The sequence below is a fragment of the Macaca nemestrina genome, chromosome 18 (genome assembly GCF_043159975.1).
Source record: "Macaca nemestrina isolate mMacNem1 chromosome 18, mMacNem.hap1, whole genome shotgun sequence".
NCBI classification, from domain to species: domain Eukaryota; kingdom Metazoa; phylum Chordata; class Mammalia; order Primates; family Cercopithecidae; genus Macaca; species Macaca nemestrina.
In genome coordinates this window covers 3,586,958-3,604,612 of record NC_092142.1, presented here as the reverse complement: position 1 = coordinate 3,604,612, position 17,655 = coordinate 3,586,958, and the positions used below count along the sequence as shown (strand labels likewise).

Here is a 17,655-nt window from a genome sequence, read left to right as displayed (position 1 = left end):
AGTAAGGGCTTAGGTTGAGAAGAAGAGAACTCGACCCACCTACATCCATTTCTGCACTGCTGGCTCCTCAGCCAACCTCGCCTTTTTAAGATATCCAGACTGGGCCGGGCGTGGTGGCTCACGCTTGTAATCCCAGCACTTTGGGAGGCCGAGGCAGGTGGATCAGGAGGTCAGGAGGTCGCGACCACCCTGGCTAACAGGGTGAAACCCCGTCTGTACTAAAAATACAAAAAACTAGCCGGGCGAGGTGGCGGGAGGCTGTAGTCGCATCTACTCGGGAGGCTGAGGCAGGAGAATGGCGTGAACCCGGGAGGCAGAGTTTGCAGTGAGCCGAGATTGCGCCACCGCACTCCAGCCTGGGCCACAGAGCCAGACTCCGTCTCACAAAAGAGAAAAAAAGAAAAGAAAGAAAGAAAAGAAAGAGAGACAGAGAGAGAAAGAGAGAGAAAGAACGAAAGAAAGAACGAGAAAGAAAAAAAGAAAAACCAGAGCCAACGCACAACCCTGGCCCAAGCGGCTGACTCCTGGCGGCAGTACTCCAGGCGAAATATGGCGCCGCACTTCTTTACATAGACGGCGCCGAGCTTAGGCCCCGCCCCCTTCGATGTAATTGGACAGGAGGGCGCCAGCGGAGAAAATAGTCCTCTATTATTGGATAAGCAAAGAAAAACCTGCAGGGGGCGGAGCAAGGAGGGCTGGACGACGCAGCCTCGGATTGGTCCCGTTCGAGGGCTTGTGCGGCGCTTTCTCAGGGAGGGATTTCCGGGTTCGTCCCTGCCGCCCTGCGCCTGCGCGTGGTGGACTAGCCGGGGGCTGGTCACTTGCTGGGAGAGGTCGTTTGCTTCCGGGAGACTCCCCATTTCGCGCAGGCAAAACTGAAGCACGCGCAAAACTTATTGGGGCCAAAAAAATTTAGTAATGAAGATAAATAATATTTTAATGCGATATTTTTAAAAAGCAAACTTAATGCAAAGACCAGTAAGATACAAGCTATATTTTAGCTCTTCATTTGGTCAAAAGACATTGTCAAATACTCTGGCAATTCTTTCAGTTGAAACCAAGGTAAGCAAATAATTAGATTTTGAAAATACTGTTGATGTTTGCTACCACTGGCGCTGGGAATGTAATATAGTCGTGGGCCCCCAAATGATGTTTCGGTCAACAACAAACCGCATATACGACTATGGTTCTCTAAGATTATAATACCGCAATTTCACTCCACCTTTTCTGTGTTTACATATGTTTAGATACGCAAATGTTTGTGTCGCAGTTGCCTACACGGACTGGTACAGTAACACTCTCTTCGGGTTTGCAGCCCAAGAGCAACACATTTCTCAGAGGGTATCCTCCTTATAAAGCTGCGACCGTATTTTAAAATATTTTGGTTTGAGGCCGGGCGTGGTGGCTCACGCCTGTAATCTCAGCACTTTTGGAGGCTGAGACAGGAGGATAGCTTGAGCCCACAAATTCGAGACCAGCCCGGCCAACATAGCGAGACCCTGTCTCTATTTTTTTTTTTTTTTTTTTTGAGACGGAGTCTTGCTCTGTCACCCAGGCTGGAGTGCAGTGGCCGGATCTCAGCTCACTGCAAGCTCCGCCTGCCGGGTTCACGCCATTCTCCTGCCTCAGCCTCCCGAGTAGCTGGGACTACAGGCACCCGCCACTTCGCCCGGCTAGTTTTTTGTATTTTTTAGTAGAGACGGGGTTTCACCATATTAGCCAGGATGGTCTCGATCTCCTGACCTCGTGATCCGCCCGTCTCGGCCTCCCAAAGTGCTGGGATTACAGGCTTGAGCCACCGCGCCCGGCCCCCTGTCTCTATTTAAAAAAAAAAAAAAAAAAAAAAAAAAAAAAAAAGCTGGCTGTGCTGGCACACCTTTATTCCCAGCTACTTGGGAAGCTGAAACGGGAGGATGGCTTGAGCTGGAGAGGTTGAGACTGCAGTGAGCCATGATTGCACCACTGCACTCCAGCCTGAGTGAAAAAAACAAGATCCTGTCTGGGTACAAATCAGTGAAGCTTAAAATAGTTTGAGTTGGTTTTTTTTTTTTTTTTTTTTGACGGAATCGCGCTCTGCCACCCAAGCTGGAGTGCAGTGGCGCGATCTGAGCTCACTGAAAGCTCCGCCTCCCGGGTTCACGCCATTCTCCTGCCTCAGCCTCCCAAGTAGCTGGCACTACAGGTGCCTGCCACCACACCCGGCTAATTTTTTGGATTTTTAGTAGAGACAGGGTTTCACCATGTCAGCCAGGATGGTCTCGATCTCCTGACCTCGTGATCCGCCCCACCTCAGCCTCCCAAAGTGCTGAGATTACAGACGTGAGCCACCGCACCTGGCCCAGTAGTTTGAGTTTTAATGTAGCTACTTTTTCGGTTTTTCAATTTTTTTATCTTTTTAAATTTTATGTTGCCCATACTGGTCTTGAACTTCTGGGTTCAAGCAATTCTCCCACTTCGGGCCCCCAAGTGCTGGGATTACAGGCATAAGCCACCTCATCCAATCGTTTTTTCCATTTTTTTTTTTAACTCTTTTAAGTGTTCTGGAAAAACTAATTGTTTAAAAAAATACATAAAAATGTGTGTATGATGGTATGTATTTTTCCTTTCACTTCAGGCTTTAATATGGCTTGGGCAACTTTGGTACAAGGTGGGTGGGGGAGAACTGAGCCAAGCCCATCATCTCCTTTAGGAAGCTTTTCATCTTTCTCTCTAGTGACTTCCACATCATATTCGTTTTCATGTAGTCATTTATTTAGGCAAACAATAGTCGTATAGCAACTAGAACATCCCAGGAACAAGGTGATAAAACTGGGCCCCTGCACTCATGCATACAGCTTAGTTTCAAGATAGGGAGAAGACAAGGAGAAAGACACACAAAAAAATCCTCGGGGTACTGATTCCTTCTATTTGTTCATTATTCGTGAAACATTATACACTTTACTTGAACCAAACCCAGTGCGTAGCACTTACATGCGCAAATGTGAATAATGATCTGATCTTTCTTTTAAGGCTTCCAAAGGCTTTATAAGCTCATGGCAGAAGACCTAAGAGGAATGCAAACAACAGCAGCCGAAGGCTGTACAAGGCATTGAGAAGGATAAGGCAAACAATTCTATTAGGATGATGTATTCCTATGGCCACTGTAATGAAGTACCACAAACTAGATTTTAAAAACAACAGAAATGTATTATCTCATTGTTCTGGAGGCTTGAAATCCAAAATCAAGAGGTCGGCAGCATTTATTTCTTCTGTTCCATGCCTCTCTTCTAGCTTCTTTTGGCAGTCAGCAACTCTTGGTTTTCCATGTCTTGCAGATGCATCATTTCAGTTTCTGCCATCATCTTCACATGGCATTATCCCTGAGTGTCTTCTGTGTCTTTGCATGGGGTTCTATGTGTTCAAATTTCTCTCTTTCTCTTTTTTTTTTTTTTTTTCTGAGATGTAGTTTCACTCTTGTTGCTCAGGCTGGAGCGCAATGGCATTATCTTGACTCACTGCAACCTCTGCCTCCAGGGTTCAAGCAATTCTGTCTCAGCCTCTCAAGTAGCTGGGATTACAGGCGTGCGCCACCACGCCTGGCTAATTTTTTGTCTTTTTAGTAGAGACAGGATTTCACCATGTAGGTCATGCTGGCCTCGAACTCCTGACCTCGAACTCCTGATCCACATGCCTCAGCCTCCCTAAGTGCCTGGATTATAGGCGTGAGCCACTGAACCTGGCCATTTCCCTCTTCTTATAGGAATACCAGTCACTGGGGTAAGGCCTACCATATCCTGCATAACCTCATCTTGATTACATCTGCTAAGACTCTATTCCAAATATGGTGACATTCATAGGTACTAGGAGTTAGGACTTGAACATATATTTTGGGAGGATAAAATTCTACCCACTACAGTAAGAAATAATTTTGAAGGATGTTAAGGAGGTAGCATACAGAGTAATTAGTGACTGTTTGAATATGTGGGATAAGGGAGGGGGTAAGAGGATGGCCACATGGTGGTACCATTAATTGAGATAGGCAGTGTAGGCAGAAAAGAAGTATATGGTGTGTCTGTGCATGTTAGTGTGGGTCGTGGTGTTGATGGTAGCAGTGGGGAGATACTGGGTTCCATTTAAGAAATGTTAAGTGTGAAGTCATATAAGACATTCAGTTGGAGGAGCCCAAGAGCTGGACATCATGGGTCTACAGGCCAAATGGAGGTCTGGCAGATACAGATTGAGAAGTCACCAGTATATACAGGTTCAGTTATAGAAACGAAAGTGGATGTAATTGGCCAGGGGAAGAATATAGAGTGAGAAAGAAGTCCAAGGATTAAGCCCAGGAGGAACATAGGGGATGATGGAAGAGGAGAAGGTGACAAAACCAGTGGGGCAGCTGGCCGTGGTGGCTCATGGCTGTAATCCCAGCACTTTGGGAGGCCGAGGCAGGTGGATCACCTGAGGTCAGGAGTTCAAGACCAGCCTGGCCAACATGGTGAAACCCCATCTCTACTAAAAATACAAAAATTAGCCAGGCATGGTGGTGGGTGCCGGTAATCCCATCTATTTGGGAGGCTGAGGCAGGAGAATCACTTGAACCCGAGAAGCAGAGGTTGCAGTGAGCTGAGATGGTGACATTGCACTCCACCCTGGGCGACAGAGTGAGACTCTGTCTCAAAAAAAAAAAGTGGGGGGTGGGCAAGGAAATAAGAAACAAGCAGAAAATGGTGTTTAAGAAACTGATGGCATCATAAGTTTTAAAAAGAAAGTAATAGTAACAATGCGAATCACACAGAGAAATCAGGTGAAATGACTGGATAGCTTCACTGTATCTTGCAAAATTATCTCTTCAAATAAAATACGCAGTGATGTTTTCAAAGAATGGTTAGTAATACGGCAAATGGATTAGCCCCTGGCTTTTAATCTCTGGTAAGGCAACATGGTGTAGCTGAGGTAGGAGGCGGGACTTGACTCTAGAGATGGGTCTTGTACACTGTACCAGATTGAGTACCAGCTAAAACAGGGTCCCTGCAGAGGCAGCTTTCAATCAGACATGCCTACCAATGTGCCATGTCAATTTACCATTGCCATGGCAACATCCCAGAGTTACCGCCTCTTCCCATGGCAATAACCCAATGACCCAAAAGTTACTATCCCTTCCCTAGAAATTTCTGCATAAGCCACCCCTTAATCTACATGCAATTAAAAGTGGGTACAAATGTGACTGCAAAACCTCCCTAAGCTGCTGCTCTCTGCCTCAGGGGTAGCCCCACTCTGCAGGAGCAGTCAGGGAGTTGTAGCACTGCTTCTTCAATAAAGCTGTTTTCTTCTACCTCTGGCTTGCCCTTGGATTCTTTCCTGGGCAAAGCCAAGAACCCTCGCAGGCTATGCCCCACTTTGGAGCTCGCCTGCCCTTCATCATAGCTGTTCTTGTTCACTGTTGTCATGCTGTTGTTACTGTTATTAAAACGTTGTCTCACATTGGGTTCTCCAGAAGCACATGCTAAGGCGGAACTTGGGGTAGAGATATTTACTGACCATCAATGCCTTTGGGTGGGAGGTAGGAGTCAGAAGGGGATTGGGCAGTGAAGAAAGTGAAACCCAGAGGCAGCCATGAACAGCTCTGGAGATGAGTGGGCCATCAGAGTTGTATTGGGCTGGGCAGAAATGTCAGGGCTTTTATACCTCCCAGGGATCAGTCACTGAATGTTGTCTACCTGGGAGTGGTATGATCTCCAGAGAGTCCCCTCTCTGCCTCTGAAGCCATCCCAGAACGAGCTGACAGCAAGAAGTTTGGTTGCTGACAGCAAAGGCAACCAGAGCCCTGAAGGGAAAATTGAGCAGCAAATGTTAAATAATAAAAGTGAGTTACAAACACATTCAAGCATATTGGAATACTTCAATTTTTAAAGTTTTAAAATGAAGACATTTGTGAAGGAGGTAATTTCATCTTGATTGTGTGCCTATGTAGAATTGACAGTTCTTTATCGTTTTCTTTTCTCCTCTCAAATTTAAGCAAAGAAAAGATTAAAAAGGGCAAAAGTACTATGTGCACAGTCCTCAAGTGAATACGTGGCATTCATGAACCTTGGGCATGGCCGACTCCATTGGATGAGTGAGCTTTGGGATCCTTTGCCAACGACAGGAGAGGTGAGACTCTCTGATAATAAAGGCCAGTGGAATTGGGTGGAAATAACTAGATAAGGGAATATGACCCAATACTTGCCCTTGTGGTTGAAATGTTACTGGTTATCTGTGGAAATGTTAATGAATGCAAACAAAGTTGTGTGGGCCTGATGTCCACTGCAATGTAATTTACATGTGTAAGGGAATTGAATCTGCTCAAAGTTGGTGGGCATTAAGCCAAATAAATTACAATACATCCATATCATGAAATGTCACACAACTGTAAACATCAAAATTGAAGGTATTTGACAACATGGGAAATGGTAAGTGGAAAAATCAGGATGCAAAATGGTATACATAACCTGAAATCAACTCTGGTTGAAATTGTTTTCAACCAAAATATTTTTACCAAAGTATTTTTAACAATGTTTCAATATGTTACTTTAATTTTCTGTCTTATATTTTTTGAAATCTTTTCTAGAATGTAAATATTATATTGTTTTTCCCAAAATATAATTTTTAAGCCTCTAGCCTGATTAAAGATGTCAAATTGAAAGTTAAGATGATGTTCATTCATTCACATTCAGTATAAGTGGGTTGCTGCGGGACGTGGTGGCTCACACCTGTAATCCCAGCACTTTGGGAAGCCAGTGTGGGCGGATCACTTGAGGTCAGGGGTTCAAAACCAGCCTGGCCAGTATGGTGAAACCCCATCTGTACTAAAAATATAAAAAATTAGTGGGGTGTGATGGCGGGCACCCATAATCCCAGCTATTCAGGAGGCTGAGGTAGGAGAATCGCTTGAATCTGGGAGGCGGAGGTTGCAGTTAGCTGAGATTGCACCACTGCACTTCAGCCTGAGCTAGAGAACGAGATTCTTTCTTAAAAAAAAAAAAAAAAAAAAAAAAAAAAAGTGGGTTGCATAAGTAATCTCTGTCAGGAGCCAAGCTTTGTATCTGAGGGGCACAGTGTATGTCTGAGTCCTATGCATCTCACATCGGTAGAGGGCTTTGAGGATGAAGCAGAAGTTAGGAGAAGCAGCAGCAATAAACGAACTGGGTGGTCTTGCATGTACAATAATTCAAATAAGAGTGTTCTGAGGGAACCCAGGAGAAGATATGGCTGTCTCAGCCTACGGGAATTAGTAAAGGCTTCAGAGAGCAGGAGACGTTAACTTGGATCTGGAAGATTTACGTAGAGTTTGCTACTCAGAAAGAAGACAGGTGAGGCATCCTGGACAGAATGAATAGCAAATTTATTTCTTTGAAATCGAAGACACACATTATGTTAAATATAACCCCATAAAGTAAGGCAGTCAAATTAGAGGAGGAGACACTGAAAATTATGAAGTATTCTTCGGAATCCATGTGAGGCCCAGGAGTGTGAATTATGGCCAAAAGGAACAGCCTCAGCCTTCCCAGCACAACATTTTTGCCCACAGAGAACTTCTAGCGACTCCATTTTTCACCTCTATTGGCTTTACCCAGATTGAACCTCGGATTTCCTTAGGCAGGGTTTCTAGGCTCACTCTTCATAACGAGCAATCTGAAAGGAGATCCAGAGCAGGGTGACTTTCAGCTCCAAAGGGCTGTTAGACCCACAGCTTTTATTATGCTGAATGAGGAAAGACTAAAAGCCTTTCCTCTAAGATCTGGAACCTGTGCCCACTTTCACCATAGTTATTCAACATAGTACTGGAAGTCCTAGCTGGAGTGATCAGAGAAGAGAAAGAAATAGAGGGCATCCAAATTGGAAAGGAAGAAGTCAAATTATCCTTGTTTGCAGATGATATGACCTTATATTTGGAAAAACCTAAAGACCTCACCAAAAAAATTATTAGAACTGATAGACAAATTCAGTAAAGTTGTAGGATACAAAATCACACAAAAATCCGTATCATTTCTCTATGCCAACAGCGAACAATCTGAAAAAGAAATCAAGAACGTAATTCCATTTACAATAACTACAAATAAAATTAACTACCCAGGAATTAAATTAATTAAAGAAGTGAAAGAGCTCTACAATTAAAAACTATCAAATGTTGATCAAAGAAATAGAAGAAGGCACACAAAAATTGAAAGATATTCTATCTTCATGGATTGGAAGAACCAATATTGTTAAATTGTCTATACTACTTAAAGCAATCTACAGATTCCCTACAATCCCTATCGAAATACCAATGACATTCTTTACAGAAACAGAAAAACAAACCTAAAATTTATACGAAACTACAAACGACGCAAGCTAAGCTATCAGGACGCAAAGGCGTATTGGATCTGGGGGACTCAGGAGGAAGGGCGGGATGGGGGTGAGGGATAAAAGACTACATATTAGCTGTGTACACGGCTAAGGTGATGGGTGCACCAAAGTCTCAGAAATCGCCACTGAAGAACTTATCCGTGTCACAAAACGACCTGCCTCCCAAAAACTATTGAAATAAAAAGAGGCCGGGCGCGGTGGCTCAAGCCTGTAATCCCAGCACTTTGGGAGGCCAAGACGGGCGGATCACAAGGTCAGGAGATCGAGACCATCCTGGCTAACACGGTGAAACCCCGTCTCTACTAAAAAATACAAAAAAAAAAAAAAAAAAAAAAAAACTAGCCGGGCGAGTTGGCGGGCGCCTGTAGTCCCAGCTACTCCGGAGGCTGAGGTAGGAGAATGGCGTGAACCCGGGAGGCGCAGCTTGCAGTGAGCTGAGATCCGGCCACTGCACTCCAGCCTGGGCGACAGAGCGAGACTCCGTCTCAAAAAAAAAAAGAAAAAGAGAAAATCATTGAACAAAACGTTGTTGGAGGATGTGCTGTGTATATTTTCAAAGTGCCCCACATGATACTAAAATGCAGCTATGATTGAAAACCAGTGCTGTAGAGCCTAATAGCATTTACAACAGGAAAGTGCAAAAATATTTGTAACATATAGCCTTTTTTTTTTTTTTTTGGAGATGGAGTCTTGCTCTGTCTGGAGTGCAATGGCGGATCTCGGCTCACTGCAACCTCCACCTCCCGAGTTCAAGTGATTCTCCTGCCTCAGCCTCCCAAGCAGCTGGGATTACAGGCACCCACTACCACGCCTGGCTAAGTTTTGTATTTTTAGTACAGATGGGGTTTTACCATGTTGGCCATTCTGGTCTCAAACTCCTGACCTCAGGTGATCTGCCTGTCGCTGTCTCCAAAAGTGTTGGGATTACAGGTGTGAGCCACCATGCCTGGCCAACATATAGCCTTTCAAAATGATTACTTGGAAAGGAATAGTTTGACTTTTATGTAAAAGTATTTTAAATATCATAATTAGAAACAAATGTATTACCTACTTAAGAGAGCAGGGTTGTAGTTAAGTCAGAGTTCATTGATAAGTATCTACTGGATGTATTTATTCTAAGTTCCTTGAAGACACTTTGACAGATAGACTGCTACATTTCAATGAGTTGGCAAAGACTGCTATGCCTGGAAATGACAGATAATTCCACAGGACATCCATCTGTAAGAGCATGTCTTCCTGCCAACCACTTTGCCAAGAGCCCATTTTATGTCCTTGTTCCTCAAACTGTAGATAAAAGGGTTCAGCATGGGACTCACTACTGTGAACGTCACAGCAGCTGCTATATCTCTCTGAGCTGAGTGGGAGGATGAAGGGCTGAAATACAGAGATATGATGGTGCCATAGAAGAGGAGAACCACAGCCAGGTGGGAGCCACAGGTGGAGAAGGCTTTCCATCTTCCCTTCGTGGATGGGACCCTCAGGATGGCACAGGCGATGTGCATATAGGAAGCCTATATGGGGTGATCGTGACTAGGGCAGCCTCAGTAAGAATCATCACCTCATTGAGGTGTGTGTCTGAAGAGGAGAGTTTCAGGAGGGGAGTCACGTCACGGAAGACGTGAGGGATGGTGTTGTCTGCACAGAATGAGAGTCGAGCCATCAGCAGGGTGTGCAGCAGAGCATTCAAGCTGTTAACCACCTGTGATCCAGTGACCAGCAGGGCACAAAGCTGATGGGTCATCTTTGCTGTGTAATATAAGGGGTGGCACACAGCGACAAAGTGGTCATAGGCCATCACAGCCAGGAGGAAATTGTCCATGTCAGCAAGCTCACTGATAAAATACATGTGCGTGAGGCAGCCAGAGAAGGAGATGGTTTGAGTCCCGAGTATGTGTTCTCCACCCAACTAGTTAGCAGGTCATAAAGAGACTGGAGGAACGACTGATGATTACTGGGTTAATCTCAAGTGACAACTGATGGATTCAGGACTCCTATACTTTATTTCTCTGTACTGTACTATTTACTTCCTGTATCTGGATGATGTAGAAAAGAAGATTCCTAAAAGAACTTCACATCTGAGCCAACACATATTTAATTTTTCACCTCTGCGACCTTACCTGGAGAAGGTTGGTGCTGTCACTATCAGTTGTTCCTCACTTCTACATAACTGGTCAATGCTTCTACTTATTGTGGGAGTTGGAATGTCTTGGAAACACAGGCGGGTCCCGAGTGTGTGAGGAATAGGGGCTCACGGCCTTAGTCCTCTGTGTAAGTAACTGTTTCGGGCAATCACAGAGCAGGCATTTGCAGGAACCTCCTTTGGCCACTGGGACCAGATTCCCTGAGAGCCTCATTAGGGACAAGAAGAACATAATTGTCCTACCTAATTTTGGCCCCTTTGGACCAAACAATGATGACATACAATATTAACTAAGGTTTAGATAAAACTCTTGGATCAAAACTTGAAGATAATTAGAAATGAAGCCATCCTGATAGAGATAAATCACAGACAAAATTCCTTGGAACCACAAACCTCCTCACCTTGTGATCTGGTCTTGTGCCCATAGATGTGGAAATTCTGTCATGAAATCCTTTGCAGTATCACTGCCTCTGTTGAGATATGGGGCTGTCCCTTGTTTTCTGTGCAGCCCTTGCTTTCCTCTGCCTGGTCATCTTCAGAGATTAGCGATGCTTCATGTTTTCCATTTTACAGGAGGAAATGTTAAAAGCACATTACTGATATGGGCTTAATTCATGAAAATATTTGGGGCCAGGCACGGTGGCTTAAGCCTATAACCCAATACTTTGGGAAGCCAAGGTGGGCAGATCACCTAAGGTCAGGAGTTCAAGACCAGCCTGGCCAACACAGTGAAACCCTGTCTCTACTAAAAATACAAAAATTAGCCAGGCATGGTGGCATGTGCCTGTAGTCCCACCTACTTGGGAGCGTGAGGCACAATAATTGCTTGAACCCAGGAGGTGGATGTTGCAGTGAACCGAGATCATGCTACTGCACTCCAGCCTGGGCAATAAAGCAAGACTCTGTCTCAAAAAAAAAAAAAAAAGGAAAAAGAAAATGTTTGAGATGAAGGGTAGTCTGATTCTAAGGGAGGTTTTCTCCAGGAGAACCCAGGATGCTGTGATTTATGAGCTCTAGACCCCTAGGATGGATATATTTTGGGATGTCCCTCCAACTCACATGGTTTACCCTTTTCTTGGGCTAGAGCTCCCTAATCTGCATAGGCACAGTGTGGTGGGGCCCCAGGAGTCATGTTTATACCACCTCCCCTTCACCATAGCTGGCTGAACCAGAGTATTTAGAATCAGGATTGAGCAAAGCCATCACTACGTGCTTGGCTAGAATGTATAAATCCAATCACCTTCTCCCTGTCCCATTGTTGTTTTTTTTTTTTGAGACAGAGTTTCACTCTGTCATCAGGCTAGAGTTCAGTGGTTCGATCTTGACTCACTAAAACCTCCGCCTCCTGGGTTCAAGAGATTCTACTGCCTCAACCTCCCAAGTAGCTGGGACTACAGGCACACGCCACCATGCCCAGCTAATTTTTGTATTTTTAGCTGAGACAGGGTTTCACCTTGTTGGCCAGAATGGTCTCGGTCTCTTGACCTCGTGATCCACCTGCCTCAGCCTCCCAAAGTGCTGGAATTACAGGTGTGAGTTACCCACCCAACCTCTCTCTCTTTCTTTCTCTCTTCCTTCCTTCCTTCCTTCCTTCCTTCCTTCCTTCCTTCCCTCCTTTCTTTCTTTCTTTTTTCTTTCTTCTTTCTTTCTTTTTTTTAGATGGAGTCTCTCTCTGTCACTAGGCTGGAGTGCAGTGGCGCAATCTCGGCTCACTGCAACCTTCACCTCCCAGGTTCAAGCGATTTTGCTGCCTCAGCCTCTCAAGTAGCTGGGACGATAGGCGCACGCCACCATGACCAGCTAATTTTTTGTATTTTTAGTAGAAACAGGGTTTCACCATTTTGGCCAGGATGGTCTCGATCTCTTGACCTCGTGATCCACCTGCCTCGGCCTCCCAAAGTGCTGGGATTATAGGCGTGAGCCACTGCGCCTCGCCCCCTTTCTTTTCTTTTTTCTTTTCTTTTCTTTTTTCTTTCTTTCTTTCTTTCTTTCTTTCTTTCTTTCTTTCTTCTCTCTCTCTCTCTCTCTCTCTTTCTTTCTTTCTTTCTTTCTTTCTTTCTTTCTTTCTTTCTTTTTTTCTTTCTTTCTTTCTCCCTCTCGCTTTCTCTCTTTCTCTCTTATTTTTCTTTTTGGAGAGTATTTTTAAGATGAGATTAACATTTAAATCAATAGAATTTGAGTACAGCAGATTAGCCTCCATAGTGTGGGGGGGCCTTATCTAATCAGTTGAAGGCCACAATAGAAAAAATCAGCCGACTGCCTTTGGCCTCGACCTGCAACACCAGCTCTTTGCTAGGTCTACAGCCTTCTGGTCCACCTTACATATTTTGAACTTGCCAAGCCTCCACAATTACGTGTGCCAATTCCTTAGAATTTAAAATCTTACCTTCCCACCCACCCTACCCACCCTTTAGCAATATATTTTGTTGACTCTTTTCTCAGGAGAACTAAAAAACCAGTCTTATGACTGAGCGTGGTGTCTCATGCCTGAAGTCCCAGCACTTTGGGAGGCAAAGACAGGAGGATTGCTTGAGGCCAGGAGTTTAATATCATCCTAGACAACATAGTGAGACCCCATTTCTACAAAAACAAAAACGAAACAACAACAATTAAAAAATGCATCTGTTAACAGTGCCCCAAATCATGACTCCAAGCCAGCTAGTGAGGACACCAGTGCTGCTGCCACCAAGCACTAGATGCTGCAGATTGCATTTCTGATGTTCTTCTCACAGACATTCGCTACTACCCCTAGCATTACTGTTGTCACACTCCAGGAATCCAGGTCCCTACAATGGCTGCCACTGCCAGAGCAAGTTCCTCCTGGTCTCCCCTTCTCTGTATCAAATGCAGGGCAGGTATATCTGATGGGCAGAGAGCCTGTCACTTGTTCTCATTCTAGCTGAAAGAGACACTCAGAAGCAAGTTTCTGGTGTACTTATTTCTTTTTTTTTTTTTTTTTTTTTTTGAGACGGAGTCTCGCTCTGTCGCCCGGGCTGGAGTGCAGTGGCCGGATCTCAGCTCACTGCAAGCTCCGCCTCCGGGGTTTACGCCATTCTCCTGCCTCAGCCTCCCAAGTAACTGGGATTACAGGCGCCCGCCATCTCGCCCGGCTAGTTTTTTTTTTGTATTTTTTAGTAGAGACGGGGTTTCACCGTGTTCGCCAGGATGGTCTCGATCTCCTGACCTCGTGATCCACCCATCTCGGCCTCCCAAAGTGCTGGGATTACAGGCTTGAGCCACCGCGCCTGGCCTGGTGTACTTATTTCTATAGTGGGAGGTGAGCTGTCTTCCCAACAACATCCATAAATTAGGGGACTCTACAAAGTTTGGAAGTGGGCCCAGATGCTGGGAAGCCACAAAGTCTAACAAATGTCCACTAGAGTCATCCTCTGGCTTGCAATATTAATATGTACACCTCTTCCCCAAAACACACCCTTCTGAAAATCTTAGGATGGATCCTAACATAATGCAAGTATCACTTACAAAACCGAAAGCCCCACTCACCCATCTTCAAAAGAGGGACATTCAAAGGTGAAAATTAGTAGATAAAAATATACATGGAATAGCAGAGACAAAAGTGTGTAAGATAGACAAAAGACAAATTGAAAAACAGAATCTTTTTTTTTTTTTTTTTTGAGACAGAGTCTTACTGTCGCCCAGGCAGTAGTGCAGTAACACGATCTCCACTCACTGCAACTTCCACTTCCCAGGCTCAAGGGATCCTCTCACCTCAACCTCCTGAGTAGCTGGTATCACAAGAACCCGCCACTATGCCCAGCTTTTTTGTATTTTTACTAGAGATGCAGTTTCACCATGTTGGTCCGTCTGGTCTCAAACTCCTGACTTCAGGTGATCTGACTTCCTTGGCCTCCCCAAGGGCTGGGATTACAGGCGTGAGCCACCATGCCCGGCCTAATTTTTTCTCACATGCTGAAAGCTTTGAAAAGGAAGATCTTGATACAGAGGGAAGGAGCCCTTCATCCAAGTAAACTGTTTCAGAACGTCTGAGAGAATGAGCAAACACAAGAAAGTAGAATGAGTAATATTAATATTAACCAAAGTACAGTTTAAGCAGAAACAAGAATTGAAGAGGACAAAGATCATTCTGTTACTAGAAGGTATTTAATATAATTCATAATCAATGGATAACATTCACCAACCTCCAGGCTTTCTGTATTAGTCCATTTTCGCTACTATAAAGGAATACCCGACACTGGGTAATTGATAAAGAGAAGAGGTTTATTTGGGTCATGGTTCTGCAGGCTGTACAAGAAGCATGGTGTGGGCATCTACTTCTGGTGAGGCCTCAGGAAGTTTCCAATCATGGCAGAAGGTGAAGTGGGAACAGGTGTGTCACCTGAAGAGAGAAGAAACAAGAGGGAGAAGGGGAAGCTCCCAGGTTCTAACAATCAGAGCTCATGATAACTTATTACCATGTGGGGGGAACCAAGCCATTCATGAGGGACCCACCCCCATGACCTAAACACCTCCTGCCAGGTGCCACCTCCAACACTGGGAATCACATTTCTTTTTTTTTTTTTTTTTGAGACGGAGTCTCACTCTGTCACCCAGGCTGGAGTGCTGTGGCCGGATCTCAGCTCACTGCAAGCTCCGCCTCCCGGGTTTACGCCGTTCTCCTGCCTCAGCCTCCAGAGTAGCTGGGACTACAGGCGCCCGCCACCTCGCCCGGCTAGTTTTTTGTATTTTTAGTAGAGACGGGGTTTCACGGTGTTAGCCAGGATGGTCTCGATCTCCTGACCTCGTGATCCGCCCGTCTCGGCCTCCCAAAGTGCTGGGATTACAGGCTTGAGCCTCCGCGCCCGGCCTGGGAATCACATTTCAACATGAGATTTGGTGGAGACAAACAACCAAACCACATCACCTCCATAACCAAACATCAAATCAAAAAGTAAAGCTGGCTCCGCATGGTAGCTCATGCCTGTAATCCCAGAACTTTGGGAGGCTGAGGTAGGCAGATCACTTGAGGTCAGGAGTTCAAGACCAGCCTGGCCAACATGGTGAAACCCCATTTCTATTATAAATACAAAAATTAGCCAGGCATGGTGGTGGATGTCTGTAATCCCAGCCACTCAAGAGGCTGAGGCAGGAAAATCACTTGAACCCAGGAGGCAGAGGTTGCAGTGAACCGAGATCATGCCACTGCATTCCAGCCTAGGCAACAGAGTGAGACTTCATCTCAAAAAAAAAAAAAAAAAAAGATGTTAAAAAAAAAAAAAAGTAAAAGCTTACTGCAATCATCCTGTAAATAAAAAAAAAAGTAAAAGCTATTAACATATAGAAAGAAAAGAATTGAAATGTTAATTATTAGACTTCACAAATCAAATAAATTAATAAGAAACAGAATTCAAATATTATAATCTTCGTATAGACCTATTTGAATTATATTTTATAGCTACAGCTATATCATGAGGAAAAAAATAGATTGAAGTCAATTGCACATAAAAAGATCCCAGGGACCCAAAGGGAATCTCAAAGGAATAAGCCTGGATCTGCTCTGGGTGTTCCTGGGGAAACTTGGTTTGACAGTGGGACTGGAAGCCCCAGGGCCAGGGAGTGGGTATATATCTGGAGGCAGATTTTTTTTTTTTTTTGAGACAGGCTCTTGCTTTATTCCCCAGGCTGGAGTGCAGTGGTGCCATCACAGCTCACTGCAGCCTCAATCTCCTGGGCTCAAGTGATCCTCCCACCTCAGCCTCCCAAGTAGCTGGGACTACAGGTATGAGCCACCATGCCCAGTTAATTTTTTAATTTTTTGTAGAGATGGAGTCTCACTATATTGCCCAGGCTGGTCTCAAGCTCCTGGGCTCAAATGATCCTCCCTCCTTGAACTTTAAAAGTGTTGAGATTACAGGTGTGAGCCACCACGCCCGGCCCAGAGTCAGATTTTAATGGAGAATAACATGAGTTTGAACACAGATAACTGTGATCTGAACTTAGGTGGGTCCCAGTGTGACCCCCAAAGGGATGGGGCACAGGCATCTATATTGCAGCACACAGGCTTCCAGCTGTTCAGACATCGAAGGGCAGGGACTACACTGTGTACCAGCAACTCACAGGATCGTGCCAGTGGATGCTTTCAGCTCCGCATTCTCTCCCTCTCTCCACCTGACTGACTCCTTTGAGTGAACTTCTGGGGTGCTTTTTGACACCCACAGGGAGATGCTGGTAGTAATGGCAGGGTATGGTTAGGCAGAAATAATGAATAACACAGGAAAAGTGACATTAATTTTTACTTCAAGCTGGAGAAATAGATCACTCAGGCTACCTGTGGCAATAATAAATACAAACAACGATTCACACAGAAGGAAGTGTGCAGCAGTGTTTGTTATAGTACAGAAACACTTGAAATTGTTCAGAGTTGGGGAATGGGTGAATTATATCACGTCCCTGTGATGAAATATTATGCAGCCATTAAAATCACATTTCTGAGTCAAGCATGGTGGCTCATGCCTGTAATACCAGCACTTTGGGAGGCCAAGGCGAGTGGATCACGAGGTCAGGAGATCGAGACAATCCTGGCCAACGTGGTGAAATCCCATCTCTACTAAAAATACAAAAAGTAGCTGAGCGTGGTGGTGTGTTCCTGTAGTCCCAGCTACTCAGGAGGCTGAGGCAGGAGAATTGCTTGAATCTAGGAGGCGGAGGTTACGGTGAGTCAAGGTCGCACCACTGCACTCCAGCCTGGTGACAGAGTGAGATTCTGTCTCAAAAACAAAAACAAAAACAAAAAAAGTCACATTTCTAAGACCTCCACTGACATGGGAAGTAGGAAGTGGAAAATCAGAACTCAAAATTATATGCAATCGATTGCAGCCAACTTTTGTAAAACAATATTCCAAGTGCCTAACTGTGATTACCTTTGAGCTGCAAGGATACAGGTTACTTTAATGTTCTTCTTTATGATTTTTGGTGTACCATAGTGCATAGGTAGACACTAGCTTTCAACTAACAAAATGATTTTTTGTTATTTGACCCCGCCCCCTAAGTCAGGCAGCCAATCAGGGTGCTCCTGGCCAGTTCCCACGGTTCAGCATCTCTTCACCTCCGCACCACCTGGGCTACAAGCGGGCCAGGGCCCAAGTCTCATCTGAAATGCTTGTTACTTGCTGTAGTACTCACATTTCACTCTG

The 17,655-nt window shown here is 44.8% G+C and overlaps 1 long non-coding RNA gene and 1 pseudogene across 2 annotated transcripts; one reads left to right on the top strand and one right to left on the bottom strand.

Annotated features, from left to right (window-relative positions):
- The first annotated feature begins 685 nt into the window (after positions 1-685).
- Positions 686-15,042, top strand: LOC139359808 (uncharacterized). 2 transcript variants are annotated; one of them, XR_011616254.1, is made up of 4 exons: positions 686-1,062; positions 3,010-3,228; positions 5,996-6,129; positions 14,147-15,042. It is a non-coding gene; the product is annotated as an uncharacterized lncRNA (long non-coding RNA). The 2 variants fall into 2 exon arrangements; XR_011616253.1 differs by lacking the exon at positions 3,010-3,228.
- LOC105467930 (putative olfactory receptor 1F2) lies at positions 9,543-10,929 on the bottom strand (annotated as a pseudogene).
- Positions 15,043-17,655: the final 2,613 nt, after the last annotated feature.